General features: G+C 35.6%; 1 non-coding gene across 1 annotated transcript; it reads right to left on the reverse strand.

Annotated features, from left to right (window-relative positions):
- Positions 1-532: 532 nt before the first annotated feature.
- Positions 533-640, reverse strand: LOC129013356 (U6 spliceosomal RNA). Its single transcript, XR_008493847.1, has one exon. It is a non-coding gene; the product is annotated as a U6 spliceosomal RNA (small nuclear RNA).
- Positions 641-8,021: the final 7,381 nt, after the last annotated feature.

Raw genomic sequence — 8,021 nt, forward strand, 5'->3', positions numbered from 1 at the left:
AAAAACACATGACCATCTCAATAGATGCAGAAAAGGCTTTCAATAAAATTCAACATCGCTTCATGTTAAAAACTCTCAACAAGCGAAGTATTGAAGGAACATAACTCAAAATAGTAAGAACTGTCTATGACAAACCCATAGCCAACATTATACTGAATGGGCAAAAGCTGAGAGCATCCCTCTTGAAAACTGGCACAAGACAAGGATGTCTTCTCTCACCACTCCTATTCAATGTAGTATTGGAAGTCCTGGCCAGGGCAACCAGGCAAGAAAAAGAAACAAAGGGCATCCAAATAGAAAGAGAAGAAGTCAAATGATCCCTGTTTGCAAGTGACATCATTCTATATCTAGAAAACGCCATAGTCTTGACCCAAAAGCCCTTCCAGCTGATAAACAACTTCAGCAATATCTCAGGATACAAAATCAACACACAAAAAACACTAGCATTTCTATACACCAACATCAGCCAAGCCAAGAGCCAAATCAGGGATGCAATCCCATTTACAATTGCCACAAAAATAATAAAATACCTAGGAATACAGTTAACCAGGGAAGAGAAAGATCTCATCCTTGTGCAGGAGCCATGCTAATCTTCTCCATACCGTTCCAATTTTTGTATATGTGCTACTGAAGCGAGCACAGAAAGAGCTCTACAATGAGAATTATAAAGCACTGCTCAAACAAATCACAGATAACATCAACAAATGAAAAAATATCCCGTGATCATGAGAAGAAGAATCAATATCATTAAAAAGGTGATACTGCCCAAAGCAATTTATAGATTCAATGCTATTCCTACCAAACTACTGAAGGCATTCATTACAGAAATAAATGTTGCTTTAAAATTCATATGGAACCAAAAGAGTCCAAATATTTAAGGCAATCCTATGCATGAAGAACAAAGCAGGAGGCATCACACTACCTGACTTAAACTATACTGTAGGGCTATAATAACCAAAACAACATGGTACTGGATGGTACTGGTACAAAAACAGACACATAGACCAATGGAACAGAACAGAGAGCCCATAAATGAGGTCACACATATACAAAAATTTGGTCTTCAATGTAGCTGACAAAAACAAGCAATGGAGAAAGGACTCTCTATTTGATAAATGGTGCTGGGATAACAGGCTAGCCATATGCAGAAGATGGAAACTAGACCCCTTCCTTACACCGTATACAAAAGTCAACTCAAGATGGATTAAAGATTTAAGTTACAACCAAAAACTATGAAAACCCCAGAAGACAACCTAGGCAATACCATTCTGGACATAGGAATGGACAAAGATTTCATGATGAAGACACCAAAAGCAATGACAACAAAAGCAAAAATTGACAAATGGGATCTAATTAAACAAAAGAGCTTCTGCACAGCAAAATAAACTATCATCAGAGTAAATAGTAAACCTATAGGATGAGAGAAAGTATTTACAAACTATGGATCTGACAAAGGTCTACTATCCAACATCTATAAGGAACTTAAACATATTTACCTAAAATATACAAACAATCCCATTAAGACATTTTTCAAGACAAGTCATACATACAGGCGGCCAAAAAGCATGTGAAAAAAAAGCTCAACATCACTGACCATTAGAGAAATGCAAATCAAAACTACAATGAGGTACCATCTCACGCCAGTCAGAATGGCTATTATTACAAAGTCAAAAAATAGCAGATGCTGAGGCTGACAAGGATGCAGAGAAAAGAGAACACTTATACACTGCTGGTGGGAGTGGAAAGTAATTCAACCACTGCAGAGAGCTGTGTGGTGATTCTTCAAGGAGCTAAAAACGAAACTACCATTCAACCCAGCAATCTCACTACTGGATATATACCCAAAGGAATACAAATGATTCTGTCAAAAAGACACATGCACATGTATGTTCACTGTAGCACTATTCACAATAGCAAAGACGTAGAGTCAACCTAAATACCCATCAATGGTAGACTGGATAAAGGAAATGTACTACGTATACACCATGAAATACTATGAAGACATAAAAAGAATGAGATCATGTCCTTTGCAGGAACATGGATGGAGCTGGAGACCATTATTCTTAGCAAACTCACATAGGAATATGAAACCAACCACCACATTTTCTCACTTATAAGTGGGAACTAAATGATGAGTATACATGGACACAAAAAGGGGAACAACAGACACTGGGGCCTGCTGGAGGGTGGAGGATGGGAGAAGGAAGAGGAACAGAAAAAATAACTATTGTGTACTAGGCTTAGTCCATGGGTGATAAAATAATCTGTATACACACGCCCATGACATGAGTTTACCTATATAACAAACCTGCACATGTATCCCTGAACATAAAATAAAAATTAAAAAATTACTTTTTAGTGCAACATTTACTTTTTTAAACACATTTTCATATTGCTCTTGTTTTGTAAGTGTGTAACAAACTTTCTCAGCTTGTTTAGTACTATAAGGATTTATTAACTATCATATTTTAAAATTATAGAATTGTTTTATCTAATAAAAAGATGAGAGCACATGATATAATATTCCAAATAAATATAGTATACTTCCTGTATAATATTCTTCTGTATTACTCACTATGATCCAATGATTTAGAGGTTATCATTATCTCATTCCACAAATCAGGGAAGTGGGTGGATTTTAATGCTATGGATTAAGTGTCTGTATTATCATAAAACCATTCAATATTTTGTACGATTACTTATTTCATGCAATAATACATAAATTTACTAAAATATGCATTCCAACTTTTGAGGTAGGATTTTATTTTCATTCAGTGCTGAACATATTTCAATCATTAATTTACATTTCTCTTTGTCAATAATAAAGTTAAATTTCTGTACTTTCTATAGGAAGAGCCACATATGTAATGAAAAGTACAGGACCACTGTCTGAAAGAGGTGTGTTTAAATTACTTATCACATTGAAGTAGTTATTCATGGATAGCCAGAAGAGTAAAAAAAAATAATCTAAGAAGTTAAAATAATCTTGGTCACAGACATTTAAAAAGAGCAAAGAACTGTAGATTAGATCAAAATTTGCCTGGGTTTATCCACTCTCTGTACATAAGTGGATTTTGTAACTTGTATTTACTTAGATAATGTAGTAGGAAAATCACAGTTTACATTGATGTTTTATCAGCAACAACACAGTTGTTTAATGCTAAAATTAAATAGAATTTGGAACTGCTTTTTAAGTCAGAGTAGAAGAAAACATTTGAGGCAATTGAGATGTAATAACTTAAACATAAGCTTGCAAAAACAGAAAGATAAATCAGTGATTTCACCTGGTTTCTTTTACACATTCATTTTATGTGACATGAGAATTGGCCTTCAACACTATTTACATCTATCCTTTCTATTCTATAAATGTATTATAGTGTGTTGAAAAATTATTGTTTGTAGCATTTCCACAGAGAGGAAGAGAGAATATTTCACTCAGTATAAGATTTATGCTTGCTGAAGGCAGCAAGAATTGCTTGTGCACGTTTTACAGAGAATTTGACTCCTTGCCATAAAAGTTCAAGTGACCACTTAGGATTTCTCATTGAGAACCACTGTATGCAAACACATAAGCTGTGGATTGATTCTTACTTAATTACCAGACCACCAACTTTGCAAGTGCCATTAACTGCAATACAATATTGGACACTGTGCAAAACCATCATGATTTTCCTTCTGATCTCTCCAGTGTGTTTCAGACCATCTAGGAAGGCTCAAAAGTAGTACACAAAATTTCACCCTTATGTGTCAAGTTGATGAAAAAAGTGGGCATGCTACAATCCTTTTAGAGTTACAATTCAAGTGAGAAACCCAACTATATATTAAATTCATGGATAAACAATGGGAACTTGAAAACCATAATTTCAAGTTTTATTTCTGCAGGCATTGGCATATGACACCAAATTATTAAATTTTGCAGAATACAAAATTGAACACATGAGAGATTTACATAGGGATAAGAGAGCTTCATGGAGTTTGGGAATGTGCAAAAGCTATAGAATATTTTCGTAATAGTCAGTCTTACGAAGCATGAACCAAACAATAGTTGTCAAATATGACCCTCACCTAATTTGTATGATAACTTTAATATGTGTAACCGTCACATAAGTGGGCAAGAAAGTACTGAAATGCAGAAACCATGTGAGGTAGCAGGTAGACGCTTGTTAGCTTTGGTTGCTGATGTATATGGAAAACTAATAATCCAATACTAAAAGCATCTTTAGCATATAGAATTGTTCTGGATAAGGTTTGGGGAGGGGGATATAGTGCATTTTTATAAGTAGCTCCTGTGCGGAAGTTGTTTTCTTTATAACATGAACTAGGGAAGTTTGTAAATCAATCCTCTTATTTGTCAACAAGAGAAAAAAGCATGTCATTAGAAGGAAATACTCTGTACTTTTATAAGATGGTGATATGGTTTGGCTCTGTGTCCCCACCCAAATCTCATCTTGAATTGTACTCCCATAATTCCCACGTGTTGGGGGAGGGACCAACATGTGGGGGAGGGGGAGATAATTGAATCATGGGGATGGTTTTCCCCCTACTGTGCTTGTGGCAGTGAATAAGTCTTATGAGATCTGATGATTTTATCAGGGGATTCTGCTTTTGCGTCTTCCTCATTTTCTCTTGCCGCTGCCAAGTAAGAAGTGCCTTTCACCTCACGCCATGTTTCTGAGGCCTCCCCAGCCATGTGGAACTGCAAGTCCAGTTAAACCTCTTTTTCTTCTCAGGTATGTCTTTATCAGCTGCATGAAAACGAACTAATACAGGTGTCCTGGCAGGTATATTTGCACTACAAATAAAAAATAATCTCCTAAGGAATTATAGTTGACAAAGACATTAAGGCACAGATCATAGATCAGAAGACTTAAACTTTTAGGAAGGCTGTATTTCCCAAAGTGATCTACAGATTCAAGGCAATCTCTGTCAGACTACTAGCTGACTTCTTTGTAGAAATTGATAAGCTTATTCTAAAATTCATGCAAAATTGCAAGAGATGTAGGATAGCCAAACAGTCCAAGAAAAGAAGAAAAATGTATGGGGACTCACACTTCCTAACTTTAAAACTTACTACAAATAACAGTAATCAAGAAAATATAGTACTGGTACAAGGACAGGTACAGAAATCAGTGCAATAGAATTGAGTGTCCAGAAATAAATGCACATAATTATGGTCAACTGATTTTTGATATAAGTGTTAAACCATTCATTGGGGAAATAATAGTCTTTCCAACAAATAATGTAGGAATAGGTGGATATCTATATACAAAAGAATGAAATTAGACTCTTAAGATCAGAAGCAAAAATGAATAAAAATGGATCAAAAACTTGAATGTAAGAGTTAAAACTATTAAATTTTTAGAAGGAAACACAAGAGTAAATCTTCCATACTTTGGATTTGGCCAAGGGTCCTTACATATGACACTGAAAAGCATGAGCAAACAAACAAATAAACAAAAGATAAATTAAACTTCATCAAAATTAGAGCAAACAAACAAAACATAAATTAAACTTCATCAACATTAAATACTTCTGTGTTTCAAAGGACATCAAGAAAATGAAAAAAAGCCACAGATGGGAGAAATATTTGTAAAACATATCTTTGCTAAATTACTTACATTTGGAATATATAAAAACTTATAGCTCAATAATAAAAGATAAAAACCCAAATAAAAAATAGGCAAAAGATCTCAGTAGACACTTTTCCAAGGAAGATATGCAAATTACCAAGAAGCACATGAGGAATGCTCCACATCATTAGTTAGCAAAGGAAAGCAAATCAAAACCACAGTGAGATGCCACTTCAGATACACTAGGATGTCTAGAATCAAAAAGTAGGATAATAACTAGTGTCAGTGAGTCAGAAACCTTATATGATGCTGGTAAGAATGTTAAATGGTGCAATCTCTTTGGAAAACAGTTTGGCAATCCTTCAAACAGAGTTACCATGTGACCCAACAATTCCACTCCTAGGTATATATGCAAGAGAAATGGAAACATGTCCATATTAAAACTTATACATGAATATTTATAGTAAGCATTGAATAATGATTCATAATAGCCAAAAGTGAAAACAATCTAAATATCCATCAACAGAAAGATGGATAAACAAAGTGGCATGTCAATACAATGCATTTTTGGAAGGGGAGCATAGAAAGAAATGAAGTACTGATATATCTGCCAATTTGGATGAACGCTGAAGATATTACCTTAAGTGAAAGATGCCTGTCACTGAAGTCCACATAGTACATTATTTCATTCTTCTCAAAGTCTAGAAAGGAAGTCTATAGAGACAGAGTGTAGATTAATAGTTGCTTAGGGCTGAGAATGGGGGTTGAATGATGAGGGGATGAGGAAATAATAGCTAAAGGGTATAGAATTTCTTTTTAAGGTGATACAATGCTCTAAAATTGATTGTGATAATGGTTACATCTGTGAATATATGAATACTTTTAAAAATTGACACATAAAATTATATATTTTTTTCATGTACATGATATTTTGAAATATGTATACATTGTGGAATGGCTACAGTGAGTAAATTAACATATGCTTTACTTCAAATGGGTGAATTTTAGCCAGTGAATTTTATGTTAATGAAGCTATTTTTTGAAAAAAGGAAACTTTGGTGAGTTTGTTAACTTATGCTCTACATTCAACTCTAAGGCTAGATAGCAACTACACAACAGACGAATAATATGACTTCTGGAAAAAAAGGCATATGGTAATGTGTCAAATCCTTCGGAACTGAATATTCAGTTCTTATAGATGAATAAAAATACAAAATATTCAGCTTTATTATACTGAAGCAAATTATTTGCCAATGCTAACTAAATGAGGTAGGAATGCTAACAGGCCAAGGGTTCTATTTCTATTGAGAAAAGTAGTCTTAAGCTGGAGGCTATCATAAATCCTTATTAACTTACAATGAAATTCAAAAGAGCAATCAGAGGTAGCCTTTGAAACATTTCTTTCCAAAAAAAATCTCTAGAGGGAACTAAAGAGAAAAAAGAGATCAGAGAGTAGACTCAAGATAGAAATGAAAGAAAACATGGTTGAGGTTTATATACTATGTAGCCACTGAGATAGTCACATTCAAGAGTATATAATTGATTGTTCTAGACAAAGTAGACTAGAAGATCAAGCACATATAGTGTAACTGAGAAAAAGAAATGGAAAATTAAAGGTTTCCAAGTCAACATATAAGCATGAAAAGAAAGAGATACATTTAACATTATCAGATTGCAAAGTAGTAAAAGTTACTTGTGGCCTAAAAATTTGAAGAAACACCTAGAATGACTGAGGCACTCCAAATTAGGATGTTGGATTTTTTTGTTTGTTTGTTTGTTTGTTTGTTTGTTTTTTGAGATGGAGTCTCACTGTGTCACCCAGGCTGGAGTGCAGTGGCACGATCTCGGCTCACTGCAACCTTCGCCTCCCAGGTTCAAGCAATTCTCCTGGCTCAGCCTCCCGAGTAGCGGGACTACAGGCGCCTGCCACCATGCCCGGCTAATTTTTTGTATTTTTAGTACAGACGGGGTTTCACTGTGTTGGCCAGGATGGTCTCTATCTCTTGGCCTCATGATTCGCCAACCTTGGCCTCCGAAAGTGCTGGGATTACGGGCGTGAGCCACCGTGCCCGGCCTGGATGTTGGTATTTTAGGGAGAGTCTAGTTCTGTTCAGGGGATAAGGTAGACCTATATTTAAGACTGTTATTCTTTTATTTATTTATTTATTTTGAGACAGAGTTTCGCTCTTGTTGCCCAGGCTGGAGTGCAATGGCACAATCTCGGCTCATTGCAACCTCTGCCTCCTGGGTTCAAGCGATTCTCCTGCCTCAGCCTTCCAAGTAACTGGGATTACAGGCATGCGCCACCATGCCAGGCTAATTTTGTATCTTTAGTAGAGATGGGGTTTCTCCATGTTGGTCAGGCTGGTCTTGAACTCCCAACCTCAGGTGATCCCCCTGCCTTGGCCACTCAAAGTGCTGGGATTACAGGCGTGAGCCACTGTGCCCAGC

This window comes from Pongo pygmaeus, chromosome 15 (genome assembly GCF_028885625.2).
Source record: "Pongo pygmaeus isolate AG05252 chromosome 15, NHGRI_mPonPyg2-v2.0_pri, whole genome shotgun sequence".
NCBI classification, from domain to species: Eukaryota; Metazoa; Chordata; class Mammalia; order Primates; family Hominidae; genus Pongo; species Pongo pygmaeus.